Raw genomic sequence first — 12649 nt, forward strand, 5'->3', positions numbered from 1 at the left:
CAAGGGAAACATGACAAATAACATACAAGGGAATTCCCACAAGGTTAACAGCTGATTTCTCAGCAGAAACTCTACAAGACAGAAGGGAGAGGCATGACATATTTAAAGTGATGAAAGGGAAGACCCTACAACAAGGATTACTCTACCTGGCAATGATCTGATTCAGATTTGATGGAGAAATCAAAAGCTTTTCAGACAAGCAAAAGCTAAGAGAATTCAGCACCACCAAACCAGCTCTACAACAAATGCTAAAGGAACTTCCCTAAGTGGGAAAGAAGAGAAGAAAAGGACCTACAAAAACAAACCTAAAACAAGTAAGAAAATGGTAATAGGAACGTACATATTGATAATTACCTTAAACGTGAATGGATTAAATGCTCCAACCAAAAGACACAGGCTTGCTGTATGGATACAAAAACAAGACCCATATATATGCTGTCTACAAGAGACCCACTTCAGACCTAGGGACACACACAGACTGAGAATGAGGGAATGGAAAAAGATGATCCATGCAAATGGAAATCAAAAGAAAGCCGGAGTAGCAATACTCATATCAGATAAAATAGACTTTAAAATAAAGAATGTTACAAGAGACAAGGAAGGACACTACATAATGATCAAGGGATCAATCCAAGAAGAAGATATAACAATTATAAATATATATGCACCCAACATAGGAGCACCTCAATACATAAGGCAACTGCTAACAGCTCTAAAAGAGGAAATCGACAGTAACACAACAATAGTGAGGGACTTTAACACCTCACTTACACCAATGGACAGATCACCCAAAATGAAAATTAATAAGGAAACACAAGCTTTAAATGACACAATAGACCAGATAGATTTAATTGATATTTATAGGACATTCCATCCAAAAAGAGCAGATAACACTTTCTTCTCAAGTGCGCATGGAACATTCTCCAGGATAGGTCACATCTTGGATCAACAATCAAGCCTTGGTAAATTTAAGAAAACTGGAATCATATCAAGCATCTTTTCCAACCACAACACTGTGAGATTAGAACTAAATAACAGGGGGAAAAAAAACGTAAAAAACACAAACACATGGAGGCTAAACAATACATTAGTAAATAACCAAGAGATCACTGAAGAAGTCAAAGAGGAAATCAAAAAATACCTAGAGACAAATGACAATGAAAACACGACGATCCAAAACCTATGGGATGCAGTAAAAGCAGTTCTAAGAGGCAAGTCTATAGAAATACAAGCCAACCTCAAGAAAAAAAAAAACATCTCAAATAAACAATCTAACCTTCCAACTAAAGGAACTAGAGAAAGAAGAACAAACAAAACCCAGTTAGCAGAAGGAAAGAATCCATGAAGATCAGAGCAGAAATAAATGAAATAGAAACAAAGAAAACAATAGCAAAGATCAATAAAACTAAAAGCTGGTTCTTTGAGAAGATAAACAAAATTGATAAACCATTAGCCAGACTCATCAAGAAAAAGAGAAGGACTCAAATCAATAACATTAGAAATGTAAAAGAAGTTACAACAGACACCACAGAAATACAAAGCATGCTAAGAGACTACTACTAGTAACTCTATGCCAATAAAATGGACAACCTGGAAGAAATGGACATATCCTTAGAAAGGTATAACCTTCCAAGAATGAACCAGGAAGAAACAGAAAATATGAACAGACCAATCACAGGTAATGAAATTGAAACTGTGATTAAAAACCTTCCAACAAACAAAAGTCCAGAACCAGATGGCTTCACAGGTGAATTCTATCAAACATTTAGAGAAGAGCTAATACCCATCCTTCTCAAACTCTTCCAAAAATTGCAGAGAAGGAAAACTCCCAAACTCATTTTATGAGGCCACAATCACCCTGATACCAAAACCAGACAAAGATACTTCAAAAAAAGAAAATTACAGACCAATATCACTGATGAATATAGATGCAAAAATCCTCAACAAAATACTAGCAAACAGAATACAACAACACATTAAAAGGATCATACACCATGATCAAGTGGGATTTATCCCAGGGATGCAAGGATTCTTCAATATAGTCAAATCAATCAATGTGATACACCATATTAACAAACTGAAGAAGAAAAACCATATGATCATCTCAATAGATGCAGAAAAAGCTTCTGACAAAATTCAACACCAATTTATGATAAAAACTCTCTAGAAAGTGGGCATAGAGGGAACCTACCTCAACATAATAAAGGCTATATACAACAAACCCACAGCAAACATCATTCTCAATGGTGAAAAACTGAAAGCATTTCCTCTAAGATCAGGAACAAGACAAGGATGTCCACTCTCACCACTATTAGTCAACATAGTTTTGGAAGTCCTAGCCATGGCAATTAGAGGAGAAACAGAAATAAAAGGAATACAGATTGGAATAGAAGAAGTAAAACTGTCAGTTTGCAGATGACATGATACTGTACATAGAGAATCCTAAAGGTGCCACCAGAAAAGTACTAGAGCTAATCAATGAATTTGGTAAAGTAGCAGGATACAAAATTAACGCACAGAAATCTCTTGCATTCCTAAACAGTAATGATGAAAAATGTGAAAGAGAAATTAAAGAAACACTCCCATTTACCACTGCAACAAAAAGAATAAAATACCTAGGAATAAACCTACCTAGGGAGACAAAAGACCTGTATGCAGAAAAGTATAAGACACTGACGAAAGAAATTAAAGGTGATACAAACAATGGAGAGATATACCATGTTCTTGGATTGGAAGAATCAACACTGTGAAAATGATTATACTACACAAAGCAATCTACAGGTTCAATGCAATCCCTATCAAATTACCAATGGCATTTTTTACAGAACTAGAACAAAAAAATCTTAAAATTTGTATGGAGACACAAAAGACCCCGAATAGCCGAAGAAGTCTTGAGGGAAAAAAACGGAGCTGGAGGAATCAGACTGCCTGACTTCAGACTATACTACAAAGCTACAGTCATCAAGACAGTATGGTACTGGCACAAAAACAGAAATATAGATCATTGGAACAGGATAGAAAGCCCAGAGATAAACCCACGCACCTATGGTCAACTAATCTATGACAAAGGAGGCAAGGATATACAATGGAGAAAAGACAGTCTCTTCAATAAGTGGTGCTGGGAAAACTGGATAGCTACATGTAAATGAATGAAATTAGAACACTCCCTAACACCATACCCAAAAATAAACTCAAAATGGATTAAAGACCTAAATGTAAGACTGGACAGTATAAAACTCTTAGAGGAAAACATAGGAAGAACACTCTTTGACATAAATCACAGCAAGATCTTTTTTGATCCACCTCCTAGAGTAATGGAAATAAAACCAAAAATAAACAAATGGGACCTAATGAAACTTAAAAGCTTTTGCAAAGCAAAGGAAACTACAAACAAGATGAAAAGACAACCCTCAGAATGGGAGAAAATATTTGCAAACAAATCAACGCACAAAGGAGTAATCTCTAAAATATATAAACAGCTCATGCAGCTCAATATTAAAAGAACAAACACCCCAATCCAAAAATGGGCAGAAGACCTAAATAGACATTTCTCCAAAGACATACAGATGGCCAAGAAGCACATGAAAAGCTGCTCAACATCACTAATTATTAGAGAAATGCAAATCAAAACTATAATGAGGTATCACCTCACAGTAGTTAGAATGGGCACCATCAGAAAACCTACAAACAAGAAATGCTGGAGAGGGTGTGGAGAAAAAGGAACCCTCTTGCACTGTGGGTGGGAATGTAAATTGATACAGCCACTGTGGAGAACAGTATGGAGGTGCCTTAAAAAACTAAAAATAGAATTAGCATATGACCCAGCAATCCCACTACTGGGCATATACCCAGAGAAAACCATAATTCAAAAAATGTCATGTACCACAATGTTCACTGCAGCACTATTTACAATAGCCAGGTCATGGAAGCAACCTAAATGCCCATCGACAGACGAATGGATAAGGAAGATGTGGTACATATATACAATGGAATATTAGCCATAAAAAGGAACGAAATTGGGTCATTTGTAGAGAGAGACGTGGATGAATCTAGAGACCGTCATACAGAGTGAAGTCAGAAAGAGAAAAACAAATATCGTATATTAACTCATATATGTGGAACCTAGAAAAATGGTACAGGTGAACCGGTTTGCACGGTAGAAATTGAGACACTGATATAGAGAACAAACGTATGGACACCAAGGGGGGAAAGCAGCTGGGGTGGGGGTGTGGTGTGATGAATTGGGAGATTGGGATTCACATGGATACACTAACATGTATAAAATGGATAACTAATAAGAAACTGCTGTATAAAAAAATAAATAAAATAAAATGCAAAAATTCAAAAAACCGAAAAAACACTGGTAAAAAAGATGGTCTATCTTAGTGAATGTTCCTTTTGAACTGAAAAACAATGTCTATTCTACAGTTGTTGGGTGGAGTGTCCTATAATTACTAATTAAGTCAAGTTGTCAGTAATGTTTAGGTCTTTTATATCCTGAACATACTTTCTATTTGCCCTATCAATTGCTGAGAGAGGAGTGTTGATCTCCAACCATAATTGTGATTTTTTTCCTTTCTTTCTATCAATTTTTACTTCATGTAGTTTGAAGGTCTGTTGCTAGATACATACACATGTAGGATTATAATGCTTTCCTGGAGAATTGACCCTTTTATCATTATGTAATGCTCCTCTTTATCTCTGGTAATATTTATTATTCTGAAGTCTACTTTGTCAGTTATAAACATAGCTACTCAGCTTTCTTTTGATTAATATTTTCATAGCATATATTTTCCCATCTCTTTACTTTTAACTTATCTGTGTTCTATATTTAAAATGGGTTTCTTGGAGACAGCGTATAGTTGAGTCTTGCTTTCTTAGCCAATCTGGTATTCTGGGCTTTTAGATGGTGTGTTTATTTCATTTACATTTAATATAATTATTCCATGGTTAGATCAAACTCTTTCTTGCTAGCTGTTTTCTAATGTTTTATCCGTTCTTTGTTTCTTTTTTCCTTTTTCTGCCTTCTTTTGAATTCAGAGTGTTGTTTTTATTCTAGTTTATTTCTACTATGGGCTTTTACCTTTTTATAAAAAAGTCTGTCGTTGCTATATGTTTTAAAATATATGTTTAATTAATCACGTAATCATGATCTAGCTTAAAACCATATTACATCACTTCAAATGTAGTGTAAGGACCTTAAAATAGTATATGCCCAATATTTAAAAAAGAATATATACAATGTATATGTATAACAATCACTTTGCTGGACAGCAGAAATTAATACAACATTGTAAATCAACTATACTTCAATAAAAGTACTGAAAAAAATAGTATATGCCCAATTGCTCCCTCGCATCTGCTTTTGTCAGACTTATGTTTACATTTGCAATAAATATATAATACATTACTACTGTTTTTGCTTTAGATAGTTATCTCTTGAAGGAACTAAAATAAGAAAAATTAATTTTATATTACCTTGTTTTACTCCATTTCCCATACTCTTCATTTCTTGATGTAGATCCAGGTTTATGGTTGGTCTCATATTCCTTTTTTCCTGAGGAACTTCCTGAATTCTGAATATATTTTGAAGGTAGAGCCAATGAGGTTTCCAGATGTATTGGATATAGCCTTTGAGAGAAAGCAAAGTCAAGTATGACCTCAATGCTGATAAATCAAAATAACAGCACCAAATAATTTTTCAAAAATGCATTTAGGGGGACGTCCCTGGTGGTCCAGTGGGTAAGACTCCAAGCTCCCATTGCAGGGGTCCCGGGTTTGAACCCTGGTCAGGGAACTAGATCTCTCATGCATGCCACAAGCTAAGAAGCCCACGTGCCACAACTAAGCATGGCGCAGCCTAGTATTTTTTAAAAATTAAAAAAAAACTTTAAAAAATGCATTTAGGAAGAGATACTAGTGTGAAAACAAATTCAACTCTAAAAGAATACAACTTGATACACCTAATGTATTTTATAATCTGATATCTGCCATGGATTTTTCTGCCTCTCAAAGTTCCAGTTTCAAAGACCTGTAGAAGTTCTGGTGGGGGGGAACCACAGATCCTGTCTGTGTGACTCCTGTATATACATATATATGCCTACTTTCTTTCCTCCTTGTCAACCTGGATGCAAAACTCAATCCCTTCACCAGTTTCAACAAGAAATCTACTCCTCCCACATTTACCAGGTTTCCTCATCTTTCTTTCACTTTCTCATGTGGTCTTTGTTCCCTCTCTATGAAATTGCTTCCTGTGAATTTTGAATTCCTCTTATTTTGTGTAGAATATAAAGATCTCCTACACTCAGCATTATATACACGAAACTGCTTAGGGAGGTTATCAGAATAAAGGAGGCTTCAGGAGCTGCCTTTCTTAGAAATTTAGGTATATAAATACACCATACTGTTCTAGGTAAAGTTCACCTGGAATTTGCATGCAGGAGGTTTATCAGAAGTGCTCTTGAAAACAGAAGTGCTCTTTGAAGGAGCAAGGGAAGCTAGATTGAGTAAAGGAAGAATTTGAAATGAGATACAGTTGAAACAGTAGTCTCAGTGAATGCCACAGAGATCCCTCAAGAATGAGATGATCCTACAAAGATGTCCCACATTAAGGAATGTACCCCACAACAATCAATCATCAGATATGGCTGCCCCCAGGAACTAGAGCTGAGACTTGAGCATGGCAGTTTCCTTCAGCTGAGGGCAATTCCCAGAGTTGGATGCAACTGTAAGTAATCAGTAGTCAAAACTCCCAGCATCTGGGACCATGAAGCCTTAATCAGGAAGGGGAATCTAGGAGGTCTCCAAATGCATCCACTACAATCCATCCCATGCCATTTAGTTCCACTTGCTTTGCACAGTATATTCCCTCCACAAGGAAACAACTCCTCCAGGATTATAATTCTCCTCCTTTCCTCGGAAAGCTTTTAGAGGAAGTTTAGTGGGACAAACTAGTGTTGGCCTCCTTCTCCCTTTCTCCTTCCTCCTTCCTCCCCCCTCAGCGGCCCTCACCCCTCCAACTATTATCTAGGCTGCACCTGATATTTATAGTCTCCCTCATCTATTAACCTCATCTACTAGAGTTCACCCACCCATGACAATCAATGGGTAGTTAGCTGGTGTCCAGCACTTACTTGGTGGATGACCCAGGCCCCTTTCCCTGAGGGGGTCTGGGCCCATAGTTGCTGTGCCCTTTACAGGTTGTGGCTTCTGCACATGTCCATTTACCATTAAAACTGGTTAGATCAATACCAGGAACCCCCTTCCCTTCATCCTCTTCTCTAAGCAGATCACTTGTGTGCCAAGTGTATTATATTTAATGTGCCATTAAAAACCTACAGGATGTAGAGTTGTGGGGATGGGAAGAACAAGTTCCCCAAATGGGCCATTGGAAGTGATAATAAGCATAGTCCCTTCTCCTTGCAACCCTTAGTTCCCAGATCCACGTATTTTCCCTTGGGGAATACAGCAGCACATAACGGTTGATGATTTAGGGTGTGCTCTTGATTCCGTAGGATGAAGGTATATACCACATTCTTGCACAGTATAATTTCCAACTTTCCACCTTAGGTGTACACCTTCAAAAAGCCATTCCATCACTATCAGGCCAGCAGAATCAGGGTGGTAAAATGTGATAGGACCAGTGAATCTCATGGTCAGATGCCTACTGTCACACCTCATTTGACGTAAAGTGCATTGCTTGGGCCAATGAAATTTATGTAGGATCACATATTGGTAGATCAAACATTTTGTTTGCTCATGGATAATGGTGCAGCCTATGAGTCTAACGAGCAGGAAAGGCAATCATACAGAGAATACCACTCAAAATAAATTTCTGCCTCTCGAGATTTCACAGACACAGTGTCATCAACTTTGTCTAGTTGGTCCCCTCAAGGTACGGTGCCATATTAGAGGGCAGCATTAGTCTTGCTGCTGGTAGGTCAGATGATCGGCAGCAGCAGTATTAGGTCTGCTCTGGTGAGTCCACGTTGTTGGGCTCATGCCCAGCCTCCATCCTTGTCTCCATAGTTTCTCCTGTATAAACCCTTTGTGCAACACTGGAGTGACTTTCAACAAAGACTGGCTAAGTTATTCTACATGGTTATTTAGTGCCCCTTCAACAGATTCTCTCTGGTGGGCATTTTGATGTGAATCAAAGATATCCACACTTTATGCCCATGTTTATATGTCAATTCACATACCTCTTCTCAAAAACTCTCACTCTTCTTTCTCCTTCCAAGCCCCTGAACAATTAACCAAACCATTTGTCACTGCTAATGAGTCCATGTATAATTTTATATCAACCTGTTTCTCTTCTGACACAAAATAGATAATCATGCACACACCCAAACCTCCACCAATGGTGAGAGACTGTCCCTCACTGCTGTCTTTCAAGGCTACCCTGAGTGAGGCTTTTGGGCGAAAGTCCAGATTGTGTATCAGTTGTCTACTGTTGTGTAACAAACTACCCCAAAACCAAGTGGTTTAAAACAACAACAGTTTATTATTTCTTAAAGTGAGATGACAAACATGGCCAAGGATGGAGACAAATGAAATGGAATGAAGGTGAGTCATAAAATGAGGACGTCTAGTACAGTGATCGTGATACCACCATCAACAAACAATGGCATGACGTGGGATAGAGACTGAGCTAGACAAAGTTTTAAATAAACATAGGAGATAAAGAAGAAATCTTTATGCTTCCTACTAAACAAAACCAGAATTCCTTACCTTTGTCTTCAGGCCTCTCCTCACTTTAGACTCTCTTTTCCTGTTAAATATTCTCCTTCGGTGCCAATTTTAAAAGACCCTATCAGAAACCATTGTGAGGAAACGGCCTTCTACCTACTGCCTTCATGTTGTTCCTTTATCCTGGAGTTTCCCTCCTACTTCATCACACTCCAACCCTTTGTGAAATACTTAATTACTTTTTCTGATCCAACTCAAATTCTTTTTCCGAAGTAAGCCACGACATACGTAAACAAACAAATGGAGCCTCCATGAAGAAACTCCTGTCAAGAATAAACCTTCCCTCCCCTGAACCCACTGAAATCCTTAAAAGCAGCGTCTAACCCTTACTGACCTTTATTCTGCTGCACAAAGCACGTACAGGTGTTTACGGTTTAATGATTGAATGACTCAGCACCTTCATGCTTAGGCCGTACAGCCTTGTATGATACTTTGGAGTCATTTATCATTTCTGTAAGTTAAAATCCCTTTGAAGTCAGAAACCAGGTCATAATTTTGATTTTCCTAGCATGTAGCAAAGTGTCGTGACACTTAGTATCAAAATGTTTAAGTTAATTTGTTATGGGAATTACTGCTAATCAAGGACACGTGAAAAGGGAAGGTGCTCTGTTACAAGAACAGCGTCAGTGGATTCCATGAATCCACTTTTGAAGGTGGAATGGCCCTTTAGAGACGTCTTGAGAATCAAGGTAAGGGGGACGAATCTTTGTATTCTGTATGACCCAGGCATTGAATGTGTGCTGCATCCCAGGAAGAGGGCATAACTTTGAGTGAAGCCGCTTCCTTGAGCCAGGGGCAGTGCCTGAAGAAGAACACAGCTGTGAGCTGTCAGCATCCAAAATTCCAGTCAACTTGGAGAGAACTTGGTTTTAGAAGGGGATGTGGGTGTGCACAATAGCATCAAATACAGCATCCTGAGGGGGAAATGGAGCCTCTCGCTCACCTTCTGTACAAATCCTCTTCTGAGGCATGCGTGAAAAAACAGGACTGAATTTACTTTTGGCACCTAAGCCTCAAACTCCTCTGTGAGCCCAAACAACTCTTTTTTTTTTTTTTTTCCTTTGAGGATTTGAATTGGCACCTGAGCGACTTATTTCTGACTCTGCCCTGTCACTTGGATACTGGGAAGGTTTTTCACACTCACCTACACAGTGCTAGTCACTTGTGCCAATACCACTGCTGCCCCAGCCTAATCAGGCAGGGTCTTCCTGCATCAGCAGCCATCTCTGTGGCATATTGCTTTCTGGGTGTTATACAGTTGTCCCTAGCCTGAAGATCACAGCTTTAGAGAATATGGGCCTGAAAAAAAATTCCCACCAGCGTCCTCTATCATCTTTTCCACTCTCAGAATCAAGGCTGACTTTTGGGTTAATGACTTCTACATAAAAGGAAGGAGCATCAGCTTCTGTTGTCTTCAGCCCTTACATGCATGATCTCTGCCTCCTACAAGAAGAGGAGCCAGAGTATCTATTGGGCAATTTTGCTTGCAGGGATTAGCTGTCTCCTTGGTTCCTCCTTGTTTTCTGCTCTTAGTTTCTGGATGGCTAAGGAAAGTCTCCCATAGCAAGTGTTGTTTGCTTAGAAATACCCATCTTTTCTATAACAACATTTTAAAAGGGGGGGGGAGGAAGATACTTCCACCTGGCAACCTATGCATTAAAAATGTACCATATAAATGAGTAGCTCCTAAGTTAAAGGTGGATGGTCCCAGCTGTTCTCTCTGAGATCAGACTTCATACACTAAGTTAATGGACACAGTCTCTCACCAGGTTTTCTGAGTTTTAGACCCGAGCTGGAAGTTGGAAACAACTTCCTGGGACCTTACTTACAGGGAAGTTGATTTTACTGGGAAGGCTGTTAAACCAGCATCCTCGGCTGCAACTCCCCACGTCTCTACTAAGGTCTCCAGTTCAAGTCTGCCATTTGGTTGGGTTCCATCAAGACAGCATCTGTCACCTTTCTCTCTCCTCTTCTTGAATAAATCTTTACTAACAAGGCGAATTTAGATCTCCCATTCTAAAGCTTCTCCAATAATGCCTTACTGTATGTCGCTCTTGTAATAACATGCTTTGACTGAATCTGATTTTCCAAACTGTTCAATAGCACCTTGTCATATGGCTCATTGCAAAAGACTCTCTAGCATTAACACATTTCCAGAGAACTTTTCTCCTTCCTGTTGGTGCATGGTAGGGGAGCAGATGTACCAGTCTCTGCAACTTTCAACATTATCAAGTACACCTGTCGATGCTGTCAAGTATTTCGTCACAGAGGTGAAGCTCTGGCAGGACTGAGAACACGTGTACCTCCTAATGCCAAGCCTGTAAATTTTCTTTTAATCTCCCTCACATCTCTGCCTCTGAAACCTGCCACTATTGCAACACAGCATGCTCTCTTCAAACTCACAATCCCGCTGTCTCTTCCCTAAAATTGGACTGCTTGAGAATGCAAGCTAGTGTATGGTTAACAAATTAGCAGCCTCTGCTGGGGATTCCAAAGCTTGCTGACAAATGATTCAATGGTAGATGTCCTACATCTGGGGGACTCTGTCTCAACAAATGGAGGTTGGTAGGGGACTTTGGTCAGGCAAACTCACAATGGCCATGTACACACTTCCTCTTCCAAATGGAATGTTATATTTTAGAGTCTGTTGAGGTAAACTTCAAAGAAAAAATCTTCATTTGAAACTTGGGTTGGTTTTGGCTTATGTAATGGTATGATAACTTGCTTTTTGCTTAAAATATTCAATCTTGTACAGTGTATCCCTATACAAAAACTGAAAATTTGACCTAAGAGCAGATCTCTACTTTGGGTTCCCTATGAGACTGTTTAAAATTCTCAGAAGGGCTGTTGCTCAACTGAAAATAGAGATGCCGTGAGGCACATCCTAAAAATCCATAGAAGGCTTTTGAAAGGGTCTCTGAGAAATCATCTTAAATCTTTCTATGTCTTAAGAAAGGATTTTACAGTTATACATTTTGCTTCATATTTACCCTAAGACCATGTTTCCTGACAGCACCCTGGATTTACTCTTTGCCCTGAGGCTCTTCTTTACTCTTGAGAGTCTTCTTCTGGGAGAGACTAGGGATGAGAATTGGTTTTATTTTTAAACCTAGCAAAGCAAGGGCCATTTGTACTTGTTCTACATTCTGCTTGAAAATGGAATAATTTCTATTTTAACTCATATCTCTTTATCTTCATTTTATGATAGTAGCTAGAAAACCTTAATTGTTACTTTCAACATTTAGCCTAGAAATATCCTTATCCAGATTAATTAGTTCACTAGGTGCAGTTCTATATTCTGCAGTGATAGTTTTCATAAACTTCCCACCACTACATATCCAAGGTCTTCTATCTTCCAGCCCCCAATAACATTTCACTCACTCTCCTTCAAGCCTTCATTGACAGTCACTTTGATGCTCACTGGTCCTGGTAACACCCTACTTCCAGGTAACAAAATCTGTTACTTTTGCTACATAGCAAATCCACCTAAAACCTACTTATATAAAACATGCATTTCATTTTGCTCATGATTTTGTCTGACAGGAATTTTAGGAAGGGTTCAGCTGGGCAAATCCTGCCTGCAGTCTTTCATGCAGCTGTTGTCAAATGTTGGCCAGGGCTACAGTCATCTGAAGGCTCAGCTGGGCTGGATGTCCACGAAGGCTCCTTCTCATGGCTGGCAGTCGACACTAGCTGTCAACTGGGAGCTGAGCTCTGCTGTCCACTGAAGCACATACAGGTGGCCCCTACATCTGGCTTAGTTTCCTCACATCTTGGAAGCTTTGGGTAGTTGGAATTCTAACACAGCAACTCAGGGCTTCAAGTGTGAGTGTTCACTGAGGTTGGATGAGTTTCTGTAAATGCACTTTTTACATATCATACAAAGTTACAGACTGGAAAA

The sequence above is a fragment of the Balaenoptera physalus genome (assembly GCF_965194825.1).
Source record: "Balaenoptera physalus genome assembly, chromosome: 6".
Lineage (NCBI taxonomy): Eukaryota > Metazoa > Chordata > Mammalia > Artiodactyla > Balaenopteridae > Balaenoptera > Balaenoptera physalus.